This window comes from Astyanax mexicanus, chromosome 25, assembly GCF_023375975.1.
Source record: "Astyanax mexicanus isolate ESR-SI-001 chromosome 25, AstMex3_surface, whole genome shotgun sequence".
Lineage (NCBI taxonomy): Eukaryota > Metazoa > Chordata > Actinopteri > Characiformes > Acestrorhamphidae > Astyanax > Astyanax mexicanus.
Window position 1 is genome coordinate 6,484,140 of NC_064432.1, and position 25,969 is coordinate 6,510,108.

Below are 25,969 nucleotides of genomic sequence, written 5' to 3' on the forward strand. Positions count from 1 at the left end.
ATGAAATTAAACATCAATTTGAAAAATCTTAGTTTACACAACACTGTCAAAGATAAAGATAGTAAGTCAAGTAAAATGGTGTGTAAATGAAATAATCAGGAAAAATGTATTATTTAAAGTGGTATATTTCATTATTTATACTCTTGACTTGACTTGACTATTTGTTTTATTACAGAGTCTGTGGCCCATGACTTCAAATATATTTCTCCTTCTGGCCCCCAACAAAAAAAGTTTGGACACCCCTGCTGTAGACATATGACTGTTATCTAAAAGATGATGATGCCCAACTCTAACAATGCATCTCAAAAAAAGTTGCGACATTGCGACAGAGGTAGAGTCTCTTAAGACCAAAGATGTGCAAAAGTTCACCAATTTGCAATATATTCAAAGGGTTCAGAGAATCTAAGAGGGTATTGCAGGGATGCTGGTGATCTTCAGGCCCTCAGGCAACACTGCATTAAAATCAAGCTGTAAAGATTCTGTACTGGAAATCACTGCTAGAATTTTTCCAACAAAAGAACTCTGGTTCTTGAACCTGGTCCTTTTGGGTTCATAAGAACCTGTGGTGCTTTTTAGCCAATCAGCCAATTTTTCCACCAACTGCGAAAACGTAACATCGTACATCACCAAGAGAGGGCGCCGCGCAGTGCGGTGAACAGACACGCCCACAGATGTCATCACGTTCACCCATAAGAACCAACCTAGTATTCTTTGGTTCCCACTCCGAACGAAGGATACCTGTTCTGAAATCTGCTTCTGTTGGTGGGAACGTTGCAAATGGTTCAAAATTAGGTTTGCGAACCGGAAAGGTGTTATGCATGGGCTCAGAAATACTTCCAGACACATTGTCTGAGAACATCGATTGCTGTGCAATCAATAAATTAAATTAAATCAAAAAGATGCCATATGTTTACATGATCCACAAGTTATGATACCCCACTTAGTTGAAATGATGTTCCCAGGAAGTTTTTTTTTTTATTGTTGCTAGAGAGTGTTTTTATATCCACCTTATTAACGATTCATGAGATTAAACAGCCATGGTAACATGGTTTTGCAAGATGTTTTTTTTTATGATATTGCCATAGTTGCATGGTGTAGACTTACTTTTTGGTTTCTAGGTAGTTTCTTTGGTATTCCATGCAGTTGCTATTTTGTTAGTAGTTGGTGAATTACTGTATGAAAATGAAAAGTGCAGTAGGTTGTTTTGCACTGCCTGTTGGCAGCTGTCTAAAAATATATATTTGCTCATATAAAAATATCCAATTTCCCATGGCTGATCCAGACTCTGCAAGAAAATGAAGTAGACCTCCACCAATTTACCCATCAAGACAAAGATGCGCCCAGGCTTGCCTATCAGTCTTGTACGTCAGTAGGTCTCGTATACCCCCTTATTGCATTACATTACATAACCTCCTCAGGTAAAACCAGTCCAGTCCCTTTTTTTCCCATCTGTTTTGCTCTCCAGACTGGAAAACGAATGTTCCCTGATGCTGCATATCCTGCATTGGGGAGCCGTCTGGTATAATTTAATTATCACAACCCTTCCAGCGCTGATGACTCCTTCCAATTAACAAGTCTAAATGGTAATTGTCCTTTGCGGCGTGAATTGAGTTTGCATACATTGTGGTCCTTGAAGTGCTTGCAAGTGCAACAGTTGGGTTATACACTTGTAAGGGCAAATCAAGCCACATCCCATAATAAGGCTTTAGATTTTCCAAGAATCATTTTGATGTTGAGGAAACATTTGGCTGATGATGTTAGACAAAAAAAAGAAGGCTAAAGCTGAAAGTAGGGACTCAACTCAGACTCACACCCCAGAGACTCAAGACTCAGCATGATCTCATATCCTAAAGACTCAAGACTTGATACCCCAGAGACTCACAACCCAGAGACTCAAGACTCAGCATGGTCTCATATCCCAAAGACTAAAGACTCGAGACCCTAGAAACTCAAGACTCAGCATGGTCTCATATCCTAAAGACTCAAGACTTGATACCCCAGAGACTGACAACTCAGAGACTTAAGACTTAGCATGGTCTCATATCCTAAAGAATAAAGACTTGATATCCCAGAGACTCACAACCCAGAGACTCAAGACTCAGCATGGTCTCATATCCTAAAGACTCAAGACTTGAAACCCCAGAAACTCACAAACCAAAGACATTAGTATTAAGTCTTAACTGGACTCTTTCAGAGACTTTAGAGACTTGACTCAAATCCCAAAGACTCAACTCAAACTCAGAGACTCTAATCAGAATTACACCTCAGAGACTGGAGATGTGATTGGAACTCACAAACTAGAGATACAGGGGTCGAGTCTCAACACAAACTTGTCACAATCTCACATCTTAATTTGGACTCAGATCTCAGAGACCTCAGACTTGACTCACACTTGCACCTCAGAGACTTGAGACTCGATTCCCTCCCCAGAGCCTCAACTAAAACTCATGCTTTAGAGACTAGAGAATGGACTCAGACTTGCCCCTCAGACACTCTTGCACTTTTCAGAACCTCGCATCTTAATTTGGACCCCAGACTTGACTTGGACTTGTACTTGTACTTCAGAGACTTGACCCTCGATTCCCAGCCCAGAGCCTTAACTCAAAATCATGCTTCAGTTACCCAAGACTTGACCCGGACTTGCACCTTAGAAATTCAAGACTTAACTTGGTCTTATGCTTCAAAGACTCAACTTAAATTTGCACATCAGGGACGAAAATCTCAACCCAGACTTACGCCTCAGAGACTCGAGATGTGATTCAAACTCACAATCTAGACACTAAAAGAGACAAATCAAAACTTTCCGGACTCACCAGGAACTTGCATGTCAATTTGGACTTAACACAAACACTTACCCCAGAGATTTAAAACTTAACTTGGTTTGGGGATGGTTCCTTTCTGTTTCAACATGACTTTGCTTTAGTGAACAAAACAAAGTCCACGAAGACATAGATGAGTAACTTCGGTGTGAAAGATCTTGCCTGTCCTTAACCATCAACCTGAGAACACATTTGGGATGAAGTTGAGCAGAGTCTTTGAACCAGGCCTTCTCATCCAATATCAGTGTAAGACCTTAGAAATGCACTTCTGGAAGAATCAGGAGTCAAAGATTTCCATAAAAACTCTCCTAAACCTTGTGGAAAGCCTTCCCGGAAGAGCTAAAGCTGTTACAGCTATAACGATATGGTTTAAGAATGGGATGTCTTTAAATTCATATGCATGTGAAGAAAGACGAGCAGATACATTTGGCAATATATTTTAGAGTATTTTTTTAATGCTCTCCAACGTTCCACAGAGCAGATTTTATTGATATTCTTGGAGACTCTGCCCTGAGGTTCCCTGCAATTTTAAGGCCAGCTTCAAAAGTGTTCCTCTCACCAGTGTTTGACTTGTTGCTTGCGGTTCCACAAATAAATTACACTGCATCAAATATTCAACAGCTCTGCCCGAACGCTGCTATTTTTGGCCAACAATGGCGGCTTCCCAGAGCAGTTAGCACGGCTGAGGAGCGAGGGGGCATGCTTAAAATAGCGCTCACGTTTTCTGTTGAGGGCTTGCTAACCTTACAGGACTTCCTTCGTGATCCTGTCTCTCTCGCTCTGTTTCTCGCTCTCTTTCTCACTCCCTACCTCACTCCTCCACAGCTGTACTGAGGAGGGACTCTTCGTGTTAGAGTCGCATTACCCAGGGGGCCGGCGGGTAGCAAACTCCGACTGCTCTGATGAGGCCCGGGGGACGGAACTGTCCAGGCTTACCCCGACCTCCTCGGTCTCCTTCTTCTTTTTTCACTCTGTCACTCTCTCTCTCCCTCTTTCCCTCGCCCCGGCATCGACTTACTCCACCACGGGGGAACGAGTGATGTTCGTAGCTTCTTCTGTCGCTCACAGCGAGGGATGTTCACTAGTCCCAGCATTAGCGAACCGAGCTCAGTGGATACAAAACACGCCGTCCTGAAAGTCGATACTTAAAGGAATAGTTCCCCCCTTAGCCGGGGGTAGTCGATCGGCCGAGCCATGTTTGACATTTGAAGTGTGCAGCTTGTGTAGTTCTGCCCTGGAGCTACCAGGCTAATTAGCACTGTGTTCACTGTAGCAAACTGCGTGCCTTAATCATCACATACTTACCGCAAACCGTGCAAAGTTGCTAAGCATCTCTGATTGCCTTTGCTCATGTTTTTGACACTGTATGACAAACTGTTCAACCAATAAGCATGGACAACCACATGTTGCTACATCAAGAAAATGAAATGTTTTAGAAACAAATGTGTTTAAAAGTCATCTGGCCATCCAGAACCTTTCATGACCCGAGAGAAAACTGTGATACTGTGATGTCCTAAAACTACAGGATGTCCAAGTTTAGCCCAGGCTGACTTAGGTCACCAGATTCACCTTGTCCACCGATGAAAACTGTTTAACTTGAGGGTGGGTGTACCTGAATGCACCACTATGTGATTTATGTGCTGGTTATGTAGAGAGAGAGAGAGAGAGACGGAAAAATCAATTGGCTATTTACGTACGGAATTGTACGACTTTTAGCCAAAATATGCCATTGACCGATCAGCAAGGCTTGACAGGTAGTTTAATTAAATTACAATAACCCTGTAAAATACAGGTGACTTTTCTAGATAAACTGTTTTAAGGTGTAACATTGAGTATTGTAAGCCTTGGCCAAGGAACTGAAGTCCCGAATTCCTGGTTCTTTTGTTCTTGGACCAAGAAGATTCTCGCTTCCTAAAAAAGATTCCTGCTGTGTGGTACTGCTATTGGCTACAGTGCAGACTTCCACATCTTCTTCTAGTCTTCTGTGGTCTTAACTTCTGTTAAGCCCACCCATAGAGGGTCAGATTCCTCAGGCCTTCGGTTGCTTTCGACGTCATCTCTGAACTTAAGCCTTAAGCAGCCGAGGTTTCTCTGTGGTTCTACCGTTCTACGGATGACGCTCCCTGATGTGACCTTCATCTCGGGAAAGGCGCTGCTCAAATAAAACACTGGTTATTGTGTGTATGCGCTAATACGGGTTTGGAGAGGGAAGAAGGATGTACAGTATCATGAAGCCATGTTAATTATTCACCGCGCTCTGTGCCGCAATTATGCATATTCGAATAAGGCCTCATCAATTATGTATGCTAGATTACTGGGTTATTAGGAGGCACAAAAAAGTGCAGTAAGACTCTGCACTGGATGAAAGAAGCGTATCGCATAGAACCTTTAAAACGATGAGCTTTTAGAAATGGATTGTTGTTTGATATTGACGTACTTTATAGAATTATGCGTATAAAATATGTGCATTTCATTTCTCTTGTAGTTCTCAGAATATCTGCTGTATCTGCAGGGTCTCTATGATGTTTAGATCAGGACTTAAAATACAGTGGTATGAAAAAGTTTGGGCACTGCTGATCATTTTTATGAATTTCCTTTATAAATCATTGGTTGTTCAGATCAGTACTTTCAGTTAAATATATCATATAGCAGATTAACACAGTGATATTTGAGAAGCGAAGCTTATAGGATTTACAGAAATATTAAATAGATTCCTCTAAATGCTTTCTTCAGCTTCCAATGAGAGTCTGACTTCTGGTTGAAGGTATTTTAGACCATTCTTCTTTTTAAAACATCTCCAGTTCAGTCAGGTTTGAAGGTTTCCACTAAGGCTAGCCGTGGTTAAACAGCTGCTGAATTACAAGAGAAGGAAAACATGGCGTCACCCCTGTTCCTTACTAGTGTCGCATAATGCGCCTTATAATCTGGTGCATCTTATGTATGAAAATAGACCAGAAAATAGACGTTTTTGATAGTGCGCCTTATAATCCGATGCTTCTATATAGTGCGAAAAATATTTTTTTGCTGTTAACTTAACGTAAATTGTAAAATGTACAGAAATAACAGTAATTTACCCCCACTATCGCTTTAAATATGCACCGTTTCAGCTTGCGAAAGCTAAGAGCTCAGCTCAGCAAGCTCTCGGAGATGCCTTCAACAAGCAGCGCGCCCGTGGCTTTCGGAATCAGCGGGCTTCCCCTCGGCCTGGCAGCACGTTTACAGCTGAAGAGGTGGCACGGTGTGCCGCAGGGCTCCGTGTCGGGTCCCGTGCCAGTCCCGGCACACAGGAGAGAGAGGGTAATGTGTGCTGACACCCCTATGAACGTCCTCTGAACCAGTAGTGAACATGTCAGCCAAGCTGCGAAGCCCACCAACAGCCCACAACACGTCAAGGCTTATTCTTAGATTGCGCCTCCGGTGATCTCCCGTAAAACTCCCGGATTTGCGAGAACACGCTCTCGCAGAGCTGCACCGAGAAGTGTGTGTGTGTGTGTTTGTGTGTGTCACTGTGTCTAGTCCTTGAGGAGAAGTACTGCCATTAGAATAGGACTTCCTATAGCAGATAATACAGTGGCGTCAAAAAGTGTTTTCACCTCTCAGATTTCTTTTGTTTTCATCATACTTCATTTTTGTCATACTGATATTTTTCTAATTATTAAACAAACTATAATATCAGACTCAAGCCCTATCCGGACGGAATTAATTTCTCAGGGGGATGTCTGTGAACTCTTGCATCCGGACTGGAATTAAAAAAACAGGAGATCCTGTAAGTTTTTAGGCTTTCTCAGTCACATGACATCGCGTTCAGTAGCTCCTCCATTTCCACTCACTGTCGAAACGCTCACCCAAAGTGTAATTACGGTGCGCGGCAGTGGACAAATAGCTATTTTATTAAACACAAGGTGACGAAACTCAGTTGAGATGTGAGTCCTGACAGGGCTAAAATTACCGGAGGACCACGGAGTTCAGCGAAAAACAGTAGATAATTCAGCCTGTAATTTTCTCTGAGGAAATCTGAGAAAAACATCACATACATGATCGTTCCAGACGGGAATAAAATCACAGATGAACCCCCATAAAAGAGAAAACTACACCAGAGCCCCCTGAGAAATGAATTCCGTCTGAATAGAGCTAGAGATAACCTAAGTAAATATAAAAAGCCCTTTTTAAATAATACAATTATTTATTAATTGAAAAAAAAACTATACAAACTTGGCAATGCATGGGTTAATGTCTATTAAGTTGCTATTTCAAGTCAGTACAACACAGTACTAAATTGAGAAAATAAAGCTGTGTTTTAAGTATACTTAAACAGTAGACATAAAATAAACCTACCGTATTTTTTCGCACTATAATTCGCACTTAAAATCCTTTATTTTCCCATAAATGAAGCACCTTACGTATACATTTTAGAGGCTGGAGCAGCATTAGCAGCTCTTTTGCCGTTTAGAGGTGAGTATTGTTGGCCTGTAGCCTGCTGCTAACCCCAGCTAGCACTGCTGGAGCTGCATTAGCATTAGCCTCTAACGGTGCTAGCTCTTTCGCCGCTCAGAGGTTTGTATATCGAACTGTAGCCTGCGCCTCTACCGTGTTAAAACAAGCTTCGTGGGATGAACCGCTAGCTAATACCGCTAGCTAGCTCACTGGGGGTTCTGTATTCTGTATTTTCTATGTTTAATGTTTTCCCTGTTTCTTTGTCCTGTGATCATGTTTCCGTAAAGCTGCTTTGTGGCAACCCCAGTTGTAAAAAGCACTATACAAGTAAATTAGATTTGCTTTACAGGTTTTGCAACGCAGCAAAAATAATAGAATTAGAAGGAAACCACGGCGACACCCCTGTTCCTTACTAATGTTGCTTAATGCACTTTACAATACGTTTCGCTGTAAAGTACGAAAAATACAGTAAGTTAAAAACAATCGGCAATCGGTTCTAATGAGTAAAATCAACTTTTAAACGTATATATTTTCTCAGCAATACAGGATAAAAGGTACTAATCTAATGATGACCCTTATATTGGCCCTTTAATTCTCCATTTCTTACAACAGTAAGACTCATTAACCCTCCCCCCCTTCCTCTGGGCTCCTGCTGAGCTTTTGTGCTCCACCATATGGACGAGGACCTTCTGAGACGGCACATGTCCCGAGCATCTCCGAGACAAGACCCAGAGCATCTTCTTCCAGCCGTTCCAGCAAGCGCTGACAAACCCGAACATCTGTGCTCGTTTGGAGCCTCTTCCACACCATCCTCCAGCCTCCCTTCCACTCACCCCCACAACACCCCCCCACCACCACCACCACCACAGGGACTCGGCGGTTAGCTTAGTGTGAGCCAACAGCCTGACTGCGATTGCTGTTTTTTAGAACGTTCTCAGCCTTTTGCAGCAATTCATTTGAATTTACAATACATCTACATCCACACTGACTGAGCAAGCTATCCAATCATGCAATTATCTAATCAGGCAATCATGTGGCGACGATGGGAAGCATAAAACCATGCAGATACAGGCCTGGAGTTTCAGGTAATGTTCATATTAACCATCAGTGTGGGGAAAACAAATCATCTCTGTAAATTATTGTTGGTGTCAGAAGTAGTTAAATGCCAGGTTCACACTACACGACTGGTTGTGCTGTAATCGTGAGTCCTTCAGTGGTTGAGACTCACTTGGCTGCTCTACAGAAAGAACTCTAGTTATAAGCCTTTTAAAGCTCCTCTAGGTAGGATTGGGATTTTGTGCTCGTGGGCTCCCCCTACAGTTGTAGAGTGTAATAAATGTTTCAGGCGGATTAGTTTCTCTTTCTCGTTTTCTGGCTTTCACAGACATATTCGGTCTCTTTCCAGCTTCTGACAGAGTGTCTGTAGAACTGTTAGAACTAAAGGTCGGAAAGCAGGTCGCAGTTCTCGCGAGCGTCCGTCGCGGCCGCCTCAGAAAACTTACAGAGTCTGGTTTGAGATAAGAGGAGCTCCAGCACAGACACGAGAGCACCGCTATTCCTCCTATTACACCCCAATGCAGCGCTGCAGTGAGGTTCAAGCTGTAATTTTACTCTTTAAAAAGATCAAAAATCAAGGAAATCCTGCCTAGTGCTGCTTTAACCCTCCTTTTATGTTACCGTTTAAATGGACCCGTCTTGAAATAGAATATTTTTTTCATTATGAAACATCTTCTGCTTGCTTAATTAGTGTAATCAACATATAATATGAAAATGGTTCATCTCTCATTTTTGCAAAAACAAAACTACAACTAAATTGCAATGTTATGTTTCAATGTTATGTGAAGCTATTGTGTTTTATATGTTGGTCTTAAAAATAAAAAGAAAGTAGTGAAACATGAAAAAAGAAAAAAGAGTGAAATATCCTAATTGAACCATTACCATTATTAGGTAAGGAACACCATTGCACTAAATATTGATGATATTAATAATAATTAGTAAAGAATATTTTCACAGTGCTTGTTAGGATTTTTTTAGACATCTTTTGCACAATTTAACATACACAAGGCCAACATGACCCGGGAACACCATTGCTGTTCCTGAAAAATGAACGCCAACCAATCAGCTCGCAGTAGCAGTAATGCTTGTAGTGCTTCACAGTGTAAATCCTGTTTTCTGTAGATAAACTGAAATATACAGGCATGCTTTCTTTGATTTTTTTAGTGAAATACATTATTCTACTAATTATTCTACTTTCTAAAATTAAAGAAATTCTCAGAACCAGTAGTGAGCTACTCTTTTTATTTTTAAAGGTTTTAGCTTTTAGCTCCGTTCACCTCCACTCATAGAGCACTCACTCATAGGCTCCCTCTTGAGTTGAACTCATTTACTGATTTAACAACTCCATAAACAGCTTGCATAATGCAGAAGACGTGTTTAAGACCCGTGGTTCTCTCTATTTCTCCATAATTCCATTTGCAGTATGTAGCCGCTGCTCCTGGCTCCCGGTCACAGACTGGGTCAGATATCTAGCATGCCGAATACAGTATTTGCCAGGCGTCTGCGGCTGGTCATGGATGAGTCGGCGATTGGCTTGGGGAGCATCTTTTAGTAGTTCACACACTACGAGACTGTGTGAGCAGTGTTTTTGCCGCCGATCAACAAAAAACTGGGCTAAAATCGTTTAGTGTGAATCTGTCATGAGCTTAATTTTAAGACCTGCTGATCTCCTGAGATTTTCAGTGTTGCTGAAAAAAAAGTGTTGCTCAGAATCTGTCGTTCTTGAGACAGATAAGGTAGGTCAAAAACAGAGAAGGGTTAGAGCTGACAGAAAGGCTACAGTAGCTCCAGTAAGAGATATCCACTCTGTACACTGCAAAAAAACAAATCTTAGCAAGTGAAAAGGCAATAATTCGTATTTTTTGTCTTATTAAGCATTGTAAGCGTTAGATTATTTTGCTTATTTTAGGGATGGTTATCTTAATCATTCTTACTTAGAAGTGATTCTGATTCTTGTTTCCAAAAACAGGGACTTTTTTGCTTGATTTAGGTGTTACTTCACACATTTTGAGACTTTGCCATTGCTTTTTTTAAGAACTTTTACTAAGAAAATTTTGCTTACCCCATTGGCAGATTTTTTTGCTTGTTTATTTGTCTTAATTTGCATATATTTTGGATTTTTTTGCAGTGTACAGCTGTGGTGAGCAAAAAATAAATATTCTCAGAATAAAAAAAACCACAATGCCCGATCTTGAGGAGGCTGAGCTACGACCTTGAGGAGAACCCCATGTCTGGTTCCACTTCTGTCAAATAAGAACAGAAAGCTGAGGCTGCAGTGGACCCTGGTCGGTTGACGACTGGATAGTAGCTGAGAGTCAGAATTTGGCACCAACCGCAGGAATTAATGGAGTCAACCAGCCTTGGCTCAAAAGTCCAACATGGTGGAGGTGTTGGAATGAGGTGGGGGATGTTTCCTGGGGTTAGGGTTACCAGTTGGGTCATTAATACCAATCAATCAGTCATTGATTGAAGGCCACAGACTCTTTTGTCAGACAGAATTGTTGCTGACCATGTGCTTCCCTTCATGATCACAGTTCACCATCTTCCATCTTCTACTAACAGATACTTAATGAGGTCAGGCTTCTTAAGCAGATCTGAATTCAATAGAATTGAATGGAATGCTGAGTAAAATTGACTTAAAAAAAATTCTGCAACTTTTTACATTTGCTTTTTGTAAGTAAGCTTAATTTCAAGTAATTTAATTTAAAGTAATTTTAAGCAACTTCAACTCAGTTTTAAGACTTAAATAGAGTTACATAGAGTAAATAAGTGAACTGAACTTCAGTCAATCCTTTCTTTTAGTAAACTTTACTTAATTCCTTTTTGCTGAATCAATTAGTAAATAAAGTAAAGTTTACTAAAAGAAAGGATTGACTGAAGTTTAGTTCACTTTTTACTCTATGTAACTCTATTTAAGTCTTGAAAATGAGTTGAAGTTACTTAAATTGATCTGAAATTAAATTTACTTAAAAAAAAGCAAATGCAGAAAGTTTTTTTCAGTGTAGTAGAACATGTGAGGTCTATTATATCTACACTGTAGCATTAACAGAGGTCTAACCAGGGCTTTAGCCTCTTTTGAAAAGTTTGAAATATAAAATTTGACTAGGAAGATAGAAATCCCCACTTTTGAGCAGTGGATAATAATAAAAAAATATTAAGATATAAAACAAATAAGGTAAAAAATAATAATTTAAGAGTAGGAATAATAAAATCATAGGAAAAAAAATAATTAATAGATAAAAATTCAACTACAGATGAATAAATAAAAAACTAAACACATAAAATAGTAAAATATGAACAAGCTAATAATTAATAATAAAAGAAAAAGTAAGAAACTAAAAATAAATGTAAAACAAAATACGCTAAAACAAACCAACATAAAAAAAACTAAAAAGTTAACTAAAAAAAAATATATATATATAAAAATAAATAAAGAAACTTAAAACATACCAAAGATCATAAAAAAACGAAAACAAAAAAAAACTAAAACAAACCAACATAAAAAACTAAAAAGTTAAAAAAATAATAATAATAAAGAAATAAAGAAACTCAAAACATACCAAAGATCATAAAAAAACTAAAAAAAAAAAGAAAAACTAAAACAAACCAACATAAAAAAACTAAAAAGTTAACTAAAAAAATACAAAAAATAAATAAATAAATAAAGAAACTTAAAACTTAAAAACTTAAACTTAAAACTTAAAAAAAACTCAAATTTACACAGCTAAAGCACCATCTGTGTAAATATGCAGCTAATCACAGGCTTTCCTGTGCAAATGCGCTCCAGCTCTCTGGAGGTGGTGTTGAAGCTACAGCGAGCCTTCAGGCTTCAGTCTTACCCATCACGACACAGATGGTGCCAAGCAAGGTTTTCTCAACAAACAAAAAAAACCCCAGAAACTCAGAAAATCATTGCAAAGCTTGACACAAGGTTTATCACACTTTAAATGTTTAGAAAATGGTAACTTGTCTTTATAGCATTGTAGCAATATAACATTATGGGCTGACAAACAATCATTACATTAGTAGTATATTCGATATATTACTGAATACCCAAGGGAAGGTAGCCCTGGTCATTGTCTTGCCGGAAGGTCCATCTCCTTCCCAGCTTCAAGTCTTTCATTGCCTCCAACAGGTTTTCTTTTTCCAGGATTGCCCTGTGTAACTCCTTTAACTCTGACCAGTCGCTGCTAAAAAAAAAATAAAAGCATCTCTACAGCTGATGATGCTCCCACCACCATGTTTCACAGTTGGGATGTACTCTACATATACTCTAGCGCTTTGCATTTAGGCCAGAAAGTTCAACATTGGTCTCACCTGACCACAGCAGCTTCTTCCACATGTTTGCTGCAATTGCAAACAACAATTCATATGTTTCTTTTATCAATGGATTTCTTCCTGCTACTCGTCCATAAACGCCGTATTTGTGAAGCGCATGAGTTGTGGATTTCTGCAGCTCCTCCAGAGTGACCATGGGCTTCTTGGCTGCTGCTTCTCTGACCAGTGCTCTCCTTGCTTGGTAGGTTTGTCTTTCATGAAGCTGTTTGTTCACTAGTGTTCTCTTACAAACCACTGAGGCTGATACAGAACAGCTGTATTTATACTGAGACTAAATTACAAATTAACTATAATTAAGTGACTTCTGAAGAAGGCAATTGACTGCACTGGATTTTATTTAGGGGTTTTAGAGTAAAGGGGGATGAAGACTTTTTATGAACAGATTTTTATTTGATTAACATTTTGATAACCATGTATCAAAAAAATGTATGTAAAAACAGTGTTTGTCTATCATTTAAAATCTCAATAAAATACATTAAAGCATAGATGGGATTTGGAGCCGCACAACTATGCAAAAAAAAAAAAAAAACATCTCTTTTTAATAATTATATTTCATGGTAAAGTTTATATTTAGAGAGAAGGGACAGGTAAAAGGTAACAAATGCTATTATTTCAGTGTTTTAAGTAGTTTTTATTAATGTTTTTAATTACATATCTTACTTTCGCAATTAGATCAATGTATAAGACACTATGCTTAGTAATACAATGTATTTTAAAGTTATTTTGTGTGCATACAATGTTACCTAATTTCAATTACTTAATTTATACAATATTACTCAAATCATTTATGATACATAATATATTGTAATTCCTGACATTTAAATATTTTTAGTTAAAACACACATATTACATTACATTTTTGAGATTTTGTAAATATTTGAATGTGCGTTTTAACTAAAAATATTTAAATTTAAAGTAATATTGAATAAATGAAGTCATTGTAATTAGGTAATATGTTGTATGCAGAAATGAAGTAAAGTTTACTAAAAGAAGTTCAGTTGACTGAAGTTCAGTTCACTTATTTACTCTATGTAACTCTATTTAAGTCTTAAGACCGAGTTGAAGTTACTTAAATTCATCTGAAATGAAATTTACTTCAAAAAAGCAAGTGCAGAAAGTTGCGAAACTTTTTTTAAAGTAATTTTTACGCAGAATTTTTTCAGTGTACTAACATTTTGACAAGTGACAATGGCCATAAAATACATTAAACAATGGTAATATAGTGGTTATTGTCATTTTTATTGTCATTTAATGGGTTTCTTTGGCACTTTCCCATTCTCCTAGGTGTAACCTTGCAAAACAGAGGGGTAGGGACCAAGGGTGAAATGGGATTGAGCCATAGTGTATATACATTACACATACATACCACATGACTATAGTACCCTTGCTCTTATAACCAATGTGACCATCATAGGGTAAAAGAAGGACTTTGCAGTGAGCGACCTGTAGGTAAATGAGACGGACCCCCGGTGAGCGTCCGCAGCCTTGGCTGTGTCGGTGGTCTTTGTTTGTGTTTCTAATGGCTTGCCGTGATGGCAGCCCACGAACACTTTGGCTAATGGATGAACAAAAATCAATGCAGTTATTGACCAATCAGAAATGAAAGGCAGAGGGCAGCAGTAACGGGGTCGCTCCAAAGAGACGCCGGTCGATGGCGAGTGGCAGCGCGGCTGTGCTGAGGCTGTGCTGAGGCTGTGCTGAGGCTGTGCTGAGGCTGTGCGGGTCGATGGACAGATCATTGGACCCAGCTGGACAAACATCTGGCATGAGAAGCAAAACCTGCTGTGTCACCATTTTCCAAACGGCATGAGCTAAAAGGTGTGCGCTCAAATCAGGTGTGATGGAGCACTAAGAGTATTACCCTTCGTAGTGGAAGAGATCACAGGACAAGGACAGAGAACCTCAAAGTAGATTAAGAGCAGTCACCTGGTTTTAGACCACAATAATTTATTGTGGTGACGGACAGTTCTGGTGGAAACAGGAGAGTTGAGGTGCACATTGAATTCTGCCGTGATTTGAGCAGCCGTGGTTTTATGGTTTTTGGATACAATCCGGGTTAGCACCCAAACATCCCTTTCAGACAGCTTCCTCTTACAGCGTCCACAGTTAATCCTGTTGGATGTGGTTGGTCCTTCTTGGTGGTATGCTGACATTACCCTGGATACCGTGGCTCTTGATACATCACAAAGACTTGCTGTCTTGGTCACAGATGCGCCAGCAAGACAGCAGCCGACAATTTTTTTTCTTTTGAACTCTGGTATGTCACTCATAATGTTGTAGTGTGCACTGCAATATTTTGAGCAGTAAAGCTGTGCTCTTACCCTGCTAATTGAACCTTCACACTCTGCTCTTACTGGTGCAATGTGCAGTTAATTAATTAAAGATTGGCCACCAGCATTGAATGGCATAAGATCACCCAAAAAGCAGTGTGTAAGACTGGTGGAGGAGGAGAACATGATGCCAAGATGCATGAAAGCTGTGAGGAAAACTCAGGGCTATGCCACTAAATATTGATTTCTGAACTCATAATAAACTCATGTAATATGAAAACATATTACAACATAGTATTGTTGTTTCTAAATGAATATGTGAATATGAACTTGTTTAAGGTCTAAAAGATCAGCATCTTTTTTTGTTTTGTTATTTCAGCCATTTCTCATTTTCATGCAAATAAATGCTCTAAATGACTTAAATATTTTTATTCGAAATTTGGGAGAGATGTTGTCCCTAGCTTATAGAACAAACCGACAATGTTACTCAAACATATACCTATAAGTAGGAAAATTATGAAAAAACTAATTCAGTAACTGAAGTGGCATATATGTGAGCTGTATATATGTATATGTATATATATATTTATATTATCAAAAAAGTCTGGCAAAACATAAAGAGAGCAGCTGTCAAATGACAGACGAATCAGGTCGTGTTAAAAAGTGAAGAACAGCAGATTTTTGCGTGAATATAAAAAAAATATAAAAATACCCAGCTAGAAGTGATCGTTAGTCATTAGCCGCGATATTTGCTAAATATACACACGAACGCAGCTTGACCACATGGACCACACGGACCCCTCGGACCCCATGGTCATGATCTGTGTTTTAAAACAGATGATGATGACGTGATGCTGCTGCTTTGCTGGTATTAAAAGCACCTGAAGCTGCGGACAGTGTGGCAGGACCGGGGTCTACTGGGGCTGGAGGTACGGTGCTGATTGGCCTCGGAAACTGGAACATATGCCGTATACAGTAAGGTTCAGCTGGCCCATATGCTGGCTGTGTCAGCACACACACACACACACACACACACACACACGTGCACACACTTTGACACGAAGCCTATCACACTTTCCCCAGACGTTGTGTCCTTGTGGAAGGACGTCATATTAAACACTGAAACGCGTCGACCGGGAGCCGCTGCAGAATCCCTTGCCGACCAATTACAATCACTTAAGCACACATAGAAGTCCTTAATTCATGTTAATTATTCCAATTCATTTTGCTAATTGGATTCCTTTTGCCGCAGAGTCCGTCTTCATAACGTCCCTTTGGAAAATTGACATGTTGCTGAGTAAAGACGTTCAAAAGTCACATTTTCTGACGTTGAAGTCAAAGTCCAAGGGCGTTTTCATGTCTGCAAATCTGTACCAAAGTCCACAACCAAAGATTATGTGCGTTATTCTGTATACTGTACAGTATATATTTGATTATATTTGATTTCACACTGTAGTTTATAAAGCAGACTAAAGAAATGTGCTTTTCCAGGTCTTTTTTTTCCCCCATTTGTGAGCCCGTGCATCACATGTGCACCTTAAAAATAAGTCTTAATCTACAGTTACAGTAGATACAGGAATTACCAGCATGAGTGTTTGTGCCAGTAAGGCTGATAATGTCTTGCTTCAGCTTCCTGGTATTGGTCCACAAGTCAGAACCATCTACAAAAGTGTTCAGACTGCAAACAAACCAATCCATGGTTCAGTAGATCCGGATCAAGAACACACTTTTGGCTAGAACAAATTTTGGATCTTTTGGTTTGGACCAAAGATTCATGGCTCCTTTAAATCGTCCATTTTCCACACCAAACAAGAGACTTTAAGAATTCAGACTCTTTGAGGTGCAAACTAGAGTTAAATTATTGGGTAGAAGTTCAAGTTTAATTCTGTGTCTATGTGGATAAAGTCCATGTCCAGTTTTGAGTCTTGCGTTTGAGTCCAATTCTATGTTTGACTCTGGAAATATTTGAGTCTTTGTGGATGGACTCCATGTGGAAGGACAATTTTGAGCCTCCAGATTTGAGTCTCTGAAGATTGAGTCTGATTCCAGATTTGAGTCTCTGAAGATTGAGTCTGATTCCAGATTTGAGTCAAAGCCCAGTTTTGAGTCTCTGTGAAGAGACTTAGAGACTAGTTTTGAATCTCTGTGAAGAGAGTCAGAGCCTAGTTTTGAGTCTCTGTGGAGAGAATCAGAGTCCAGTTTTAAGTCAAAGCCCAGTTTTGAGTGTCTGTGGAGAGAGTCAGAGCCAAGTTTTGAGTCTCTGTGGAGAGAGTCAGAGCCTAGTTTTTAATCTTTCTGAATAGATTTAGAGGCCAGTTTTCAGTTGTTGTGGAAAGATCCAAAGCCCAGTTTTGAGTCTCTGTGGAGTCAGAGTCCAGTTTTGAGTTTTTGTGGAGAATAAGAGCCTACTTTTTAGTCTCTGTGAAAAAAGCCTAGATTTGAGTCTCTGTGGAGAGAGTCAGAGCCTAGTTTTGAGTCTCTGTGGAGAGAGTCAAATCCCAGTTTTGAGTCTTTGTGGAGAGAGTCCATGTTTAATTCTGAGATCCACATTCGAGTCTTTGAGGATCAAGTCTGACTCCAGATTTGAGTCGCTGGTGTCAGAGCCTAGTTTTGAGTTTCTGTGGAGAGAGTCAGAGCCTAGTTTTGAGTTTCTGTGGAGAGAATCAGAACCCAGTTTTGAGTCTCTGTGTAGAGAATTAGAGACTAGTTTGGAATCTCTGTGGAGAGAATCAGAGCCCAGTTTTGAGTCTTTGTGGAGAGAGTCAGAGCTAGTTTTGAGTAAATGTGGAGAGAGTCAGAGCCTAGTTTTGAGTCTCTGTGGAGAGAGACAGAGCCTAGCTCTGAGTCTTTTTGGATAGAGTTAGATGCCTGTTTTCAGTTGTTGTGGAGAGAGTCAGAGCCCAGTTTTAAGTCTTTGTGAATTGAGTCTCTTTTGAAATTTTGAGTCTCCACATTTGAGTCTTTGTAGAGAGAGTCAGAGTCCAGTTTTGAATTTCTGTGAAGAGAGTCAGAGACTAGTTTTGAGTCTTTTTGGATGGAGTCCATGTCCAATTTTGTGTGTCTACATTCGAGTTTGAGTCTGATTCTAGATTTGAGTCTCTGGAGATCAAGTCAGATTGTAGATTTGAGTCTTCGGGGATCAAGTCTGGTTTTGGATTTGAGTCTAGTTCTAGTATCTGTGAACTGAGTCAGAGTCCAGTACAGTCATATCAGAAGAGTATTATCAAGAGTATTATATGTTTGTATGAATAAGTCAGCACATCAGTCTGTTAATATTCTAAAATTGCCACAGTGAAAGTGTCAAATATGAACTCCTTGCACACTGAATGCCTCCCAAGGGTATAACAGAGGTGCCCCATTGGTCACTGAAGCCATAGAAACCTTAGTGCTCTTGCTGCATTTGGAATGGGCACCTCTGAAGGCACCTCTAATTACCCCCTGACACCTTCTGTCACACGATACAGTGAAATTGTGTCTTTTAAGCCTAGGGTGGTTAATACCACTATTATTTCAGCAGCTATAATAGTCTGATATGACTGTGTCCATTTTTTGGGTCCTCAGTTTGCCGGGAAGTTTGTATAATGGAGGACCAAACCAATTGGCTCTGAACTCAAACAGCCCTTGGCGTAAGAGTTTCTTCTTTGTCCAGTTGTGAAAAACTGTGGCCTTCTTTTATATCTTCTTCAAACTGTGTTCCCCGACTTTCGTAAACTGAGCTAAGATTACTGGAGGAACAAGTCTAAATACAGGTATCAAGTCAACTCCTCCACAAAAGACCCATTGAACCTCAGGGACTCTCCTTGTTAACCGAGGAACAATGAGATATCTAACCGTGGGATCAAGTGTGTCACAGCATTACATTCCAGGATTACATTTGGAGGGTTGCCAAATAAAGAAACACATTTGCTTCCCTAAAAAAATCAACAACATTCTCATCATTCTAAAAAGTTTTGCCCAGAAGGAAGTATCAGATTTATTTAAAGGTAAAGGATATCAGGAACCGTAAATGATTAAACTTTTAGACTGATATGGGTCGATATGATTTGCCGATGATTCTGCCGGCATTTTTAGTTCATTTAGTTGTGTGTTTATTGTATTATGTAAAAGTTAGTTTTAGCTAATTTTAACTAATTTTGTTGTATTAATCTTATCTTCTTTTAATTTTAATTTTTTATCAATTTAACCAAGCTTTATTACAATTATTTTTTATTTTATTTTATTATATTCTAATTCTATTTTTTGTTTTTTATCTATTTTTATATTTTATTTAGTGTTATTTTAAAATAGTTAAAGTTATCTATTATTTTCTTTGACATGTCAATCCCTGTTTCTGTAAATGCTCGACTACGTTGAAAATGAGGGTAGCCCTCTATGTACTTCCGAGTCAAAATTGAGGTTAATTGATTGATTAGCAACACGCTACCTATTATTGGGCTAGCGGCATTGGGCTAGCAGAATTAGCAGCACCGCTGACCAGGCTTGGACAGGTAGGCTAGCAGACCTAGCGACACGCTAGCTAGCGTCGGGAATTAGCAGCACAGTTGACCAGGCTTGGACTAAAATTTGGACTCAATAAAAAAATCAACAACATGGCTAGCAGCACTAGCGTCACGCTAGCTAGCGTCGGGAATTAGCAGCACCATTGACCAGGCTTGGACAGTCAGGCTAGCAGCACTAACGATACGCTAGCTAGTGTCGGGAATTAGCAGCACTGTTGACCAGGCTTGGAGAGTCGGGCTAGGGGCATTAGCAGCGCTGTTGACCGGGCTTGCAGTCAGGCTAGCGGCATTCCCTCTTCAGCCCTCTTTTTTTTTCTACATCACAGCAAAAACAGGAGAGTTGAAATTTCATAGTTAAACAGCTGAGAGTTGATTTTCACTCTTAAAGTGTAATTTTAACTCTTTCAGTGTTAAATGGTTTTCAGTGTTGGAGTTATTTGACAGAGTTGAATATTTCAGTGTTAATCCCACTAAACCTAGTAAATACTGGCCAACTCCACAGAGATTTAATTAAACTCCGCCCAGTTAAACACGTTATTTGCATAATGGGTGTGTCCCCCAGATCCTAACATACCATCAGTGTGAAATCTTGCCCACCAGGGTTGACTTTCATTGGGTATTGTGTTATATTTTGTTTAATGGTTGTTTGTCTAGCCAATATATTGTAGGCTATAAGAGCAAGTTACCATCCTTTGTACAGTAAATTGTGATAAAGTGTGGGTTATGCACTAAGATTACACGCTAACCTGTCCTGAATAATAATTAAATAATATAATGTCATATCAATATACTAATCTTCTTCTCATTTATATATATATATATATTTAACTCTTTCCAGTGTTAGTGTAACAATTTAGGAAGATAAAGAAATACATATGTGAGTTAAAAAGGAACTCTGGCAAGGTGTTAAATGTTTAACTATTTTGAAAGTGTTGATTTAACTCAAAAGAGTGTGGACCTATTGATTTTAACCCTGAAAAAGAGTTAAAATCAACTCTGTGGGAGTTAATTTAACACTTGCCTTTTTGCTGTGATGGCTCATGGTAAAACGTGGTAACAGCTTAATGAGTTAATGAGTGTGGACTTCCTTCTACTTCCTGCCATCACAGCCTCACTTTCCGTTAAAAATGGTGACCGAGTTTTCACAGCAAGCTCTTGAGATGGCACCAGTATGTACACATAGACCATCGTCCTGTTTTTTGAATAGTGAAAGAAAGTTTGCGTTGAGAAAACGTGGTTTCAGGACCTTATTAACGTAACTTTGGGTTGTCGGATTGCCGGTTCTAAAGTCCAAAAGTGCTCTTTGACTCTGGACTCGCCCAGATGGCCTGGTGAAATGGCATGGGCTGCAATTTCAGACCAAACAGCACACCATAGAGAGCAAGTAATAGTAGGACTGCACTTACAGGCAGTGAGGAGGTACGGTTTGAGAAGCTTCTATCTTTTCATTTCTCATATTTTCTCTTCTCAGCACCCCACCATTATTCACACGTTATTCACCTCAGGCTCGAATGAAATCACATCAAAGGATCAGGCTAAATGAGCCTTAATCTTCCGATCCGCTAATTAACTCTGTAGGTATTGCACCTGTTTCTTAAATGCTTTCTTTTTTTTTTAAAGAAGATCCAGAGATATGTGCACGGTTAAACTTCAACAAAGGAAGACGTTTAAAGAAAAAGAAAAAAGGAAAATAATTTTAGAGCAATTTGAATTTGGATAAAGATCCTAAAATCTACACCGCTGCGACATAATTGGAGAGATAATTACCACACAGATAAAACACAGAATTAGCCTAATCTGAGGCGAAGCGCAAACGGTTCTTGCAGAGGTTTGAGGAGCGGAATTGTAATAGTTCCCCCCTCAGTTTGTCCCCGTTAAATTGATATGAGAACATTGAAATTCAGCAGCTGAGACCCTGTCCAAATAGAGGCTCCGAATAAAGAATTTGGTAAAGAATACTAGACTCCAGTGAGTTTTGCAGCCAGTAGGACATGAACAATGCTAGCAGATGGCCAAAAACAGGTGAGTAGGGTGAGTAGGTGCCTTCAGATTTTGCAGGAATAGATCTGGGCTTGTCTACAGTGTTCCATAATATTTCAATATTTGGGGAGTCACTTGTAAGGCACCCGCTCTTCATTCGGACATCTGCAGGGATGATGCATCGGGTCCTCGCCATCCAGAGACAGCACCCTTTCCGAGCGGACAAGGCCGACTGCCGGTGCCATTAATTGTGGGCTCTCAGCCTGAACTAACATTAATTAATTAACTCCACAGCCGGAGCATCTTTCAGCCCAAATGGCATCCTGGCATCTTGTGGAAGACCTGACTGTTTAAAAAATGTGAACAAAAAAGCCAAAAAAGCAACAAGGACCATCAGGTTCCTCAAGCACCTGGACTTACTGCACTTTTATTTTCTATTCTTTATTCATACTGGTAAGATGACCTAGAATCTGCTTGTCACCTTCCAAACCTATTGGTAAGTCAGCAATCAAGCTAAATTAATGAATGTTTAAAGGGTAAATATCAATATACCAGGCCTTTTTAAAATGTATGAACCTTCACTTTTGTACATTTTACACATGCCTAAACATCAGCTGGTAAGCTAGTGATTGTTAGAAAGAAGGAGACCATAAAAAGCAATATATTATGATAAATGAATCTGATCTGAAAAAAAAAATTGAGAACAGATAAGAAAACAAGAAAACAAACTGTCATTGACATCTATTAGTCTGGAAACATGAGTGAGAGTCATTATTCACAAATGGAGATGAAACATGGAAAGTGGAACACTGGTGAACCTTCCCAGGAGTGGCCGGCCTACCAAAATTCCTCCAAAAGGGAATGGACAGCTCATCCTGGAGGTCCCAAAAGAACCCACAACAACACATGCCTCAGTTTAGCTTCACTGAACTATCTGTCCAGGCAAATAACGTGGGCACAACCTCCTTCTTTAAATTTCTCATTCCAACCAGTGTCTTAAAGAAACTTAAAGATACTTTTGTGTCCACATTAATCTGCAATATCAATCAGGCATAAACTTAATGTTAGCACGACTATTAAATACAGCCAAATACAGTCCAGCTAAGCATGAGAGTGTACACTCTTGTAGGACCAGGCTCCTAACGGTAACGGTAACGGTAGGCTACTCTAAAGAGATATGGCTTGACTAACGTTACCTAGAAAACAACCAGTTCATGGTTAGTCAGGTCATAGCTGGAGAACCTGAGGGTTTTAGCTAGCTTGCTGTCATTTGGCTAACGTTTATTTGGCTAAAATTGGCTGGGCGGGTAGTATTAACATGGCTAGCTAGCACAGTAACATACGTCTTAAGTTGAAATGGCGATCTTTACAGACTTTCTGAATATATTCACTGTGAAATACTTTGGGGATCTTTGGGGAATCTATGTAAGATTTGACCTTTATAAGATTTCTTTCTTTCTGAAGGAGAAGTCTATTTGGGAACGCAGCAGTGAGGCGGTATTACGAGAGTACCCAGCGGTCCAACGCTACTTCCGTCCCCTACAGCCTCGTTTTGGTAGACGATAATGACGTAGTTGAATAAAGCATATAGCCTAGACCTGGCAATAGTCATGATGCCAATAGAATATCTGTTCCAAAAAGTCCTATTACTGGACTAGGGATGTCCACAAACATTTGGACATATAGTGTTTAAGGATTTAATTCCCTTGTCCTTTTTTTCCCCGTCTCTCTCTTTCACCCCCCGCTGATCACTACATCGACATCTAATTAGCCAAGTAATTATGAGTAAAAGAGTCCACGGCGGCTGCAGCATCCAGACCGTAACTCCAGTCCTCGGAGAGGGATCTGCAGAGAAGCCCACTGAGCGAGATCCCACCATCTGAATGGGACACTTTAATGATTAAGTCCCAAAATAGAAGCTGCTCTATATTCCAGAGCAACCCCCGCTCAACCAAATCTCGTTAAAAGTCCCATTTCAGAAAGCGTTTAAAAGAAACGTCTCCGGGAGAACGGAGCTTCATCACGTCACGCCGCGGTAGGTCCACGATGCGACGCACTGTGTCTCCAACAGGAGCGACAAACGACCACCTGCTGAGGCTTTGGAAGAATTTTCAAGCAAATGTTTGGGCCTGGTTTGTTCAGAATCCGCAGTGGGAACTTGATCAGAAGACAACAGACATGGAATTACAAACAGAACAAAGTCAAACCTAATTCCTGAGACATTTCTGAGAAGCTTCTGAGATCTTTGTTGCCATGCAACAAACTTTTGATCATACTAATAAATGATATTATATTGTTCTGTTGTGGTTGAGTTTTTTTTACCTTTTTTTTTACATAATGCTGGGCGTCTTCAGCAGCATGCAGCACCTTAGGGACCGTAGGAGAAATAACGAACACAATAAGAAGTGAATAACTCCATTTAACATTCTCTTACCTTAACAGAAATTCGCTTTTATTTGACTTTATTCAACCAAGATTTGGCCACAATCCCACGTCCATGTCTTTAGTGGTGTGCAGCACTTTAGGGACCATAGAAGAAATAAATGACACAATTAAAAAAAAAAAAAAAACTCTATCTAACTTTCTCATAATGTCAAACCAACGGTCGGATGCTAAACTGGGTTTAGTTCTGGATACATACTTAGCCAGTCCATCACCTTTACCGTTAGCTTCCTCTGCAATGCTGTTGTCATCTTAGAGATGTTTGGAATTTGTTTAGGGTTGTTATTATTTTGGATAACTGATATGTGGCCCAGTTTATGAAGGGAGGGGATCATGCTCTGCTTCCGGATGTCACAGTAAATGTTGGAATTCTGCTTCCCAGTGCCTGATTCTACCACCACCATGCTTGAATGTAAGCAAGAAACAGTTGTCTTTGTACTCCTTACCAGCACACTGCCATACATGCTAAACACCACAGGACATGGTTCCAGTATTCCATGCTCTTAGACTGCTTGTGTTGGACTTGGCTTTCTTGTGTGTCAGCTTTAGAAGAGGCAACCTTCTTGACCAGTACCAGGCAGACCGATGCGCAGGTCAGTTTCCTGTGCTGAGTAGCACAAAGCGCTGCGCTGTTAAGATACAAACGTGCCAAAGTCAGAGCCCACCTGCCTTTTAAACGAAAACATCCTTACTCCCAAAACATTCCCATGATTAATTAAGAGGATTAGTACATGCCTTTTGCACATTTTGAGTCACGCTAAGTGTAAATTTTATGTCCTTACACGATACCTACGTAAATGCAGCTGCACGATCCTCAATGTAACAGTGCGCTAAAGATTGCAAAAATAGGGCCCTTGGACTCTTTGAACTTCTTGGGTCGACCCTGGTAAAGCCTGTTCTGAGTGGAACGTATCCTGTAGCTCAATTTTAGCGTGTTAGTAATTCTTGTTAGTATATCCTAGGTCATCTTTGCTGAGAATGACCATACGTTTTCTTCAGATCCTTAGAGAGTTCTTTGCCATGAGGTGCCATATTGAATATGCAGTGTCCAATATGAGGGAAATTGTACCCAAAGCAAAATACACTGACTATAACTTTTTTTTTTTATCGCGTTGTAGTGTTGCACTCACACTCACTTCTGTTGGATACTGTATTTCTTTACATGTTTATCTGTTGCTCATCTTCCAGGTAGGAAGATTAAATTAAAGATTGTTGTCTTAATGATGCTATAGGTCAGACCTGAAACTGCGATTGACTTGTCGAATGTTAATGCAATCTGTGCAGCCAATTAGGATAAGAAAAATAAATATATAAATATTAAAACGCCCACAAGATAACTAATAAAATGATAACTTCTTAGGAAAGAAGAAAAAAAGAAGGAAAAAGACTAATAAAAAGATAGCATCTAGCAGGCAGTTATTTCCCTGTGGTGCAGATATATTGATGTGCATTATCTTGTGTTGAAATTAGTTGCGGCGGCGCAGTCACGCATGTGGCGCCAATACAGTCAGACAAGTCCAATTCGTACGCGAACGAGACTCAATTAACCTTTCGTCCAATGGCTTTTCCCTCATTTTCCATTTTTCTCTCAGAAGTAAAGAATACGTGCACAATAAGTCTTGATGAACTAGGAGCTGCAGTCCCAGCAACGCCACATAAACGATGATAAAGTGAACTAATTCTGGGAAATGTGTCGGAGCAGGATTACTGTTCCCACATCAGTGCTTTTCTACCTAGCTTTAGCATTTATTTATCGTGAAGAGCTCATTCAGTATCATGGAAATGTATAGGTATATAGATACTATCTAAGAAAACTAAACATTTACGGATTTAATCACAAAAAATACAAAGCACTTATTCAAAACATACCAGTCTTAAAGACACAGTGCTAAAAAATGGGTAGGTGTTTCTAATAAAGTGGCCACCGGTGATTGGATTCAGTAAGTGTTTCTAATAAAATGGACACCAGTGATTGGATTCAGTAGGTGTTTCTAATAAAGTGGCCACCAGTGATTGGATTCAGTAAGTGTTTCTAATAAAGTGGCCACCGGTGATTGGATTCAGTAAGTGTTTCTAATAAAGTGGCCAGAATGTGCAAAAATGTGTTTCCAATAAAGTGGACAGTGAATAG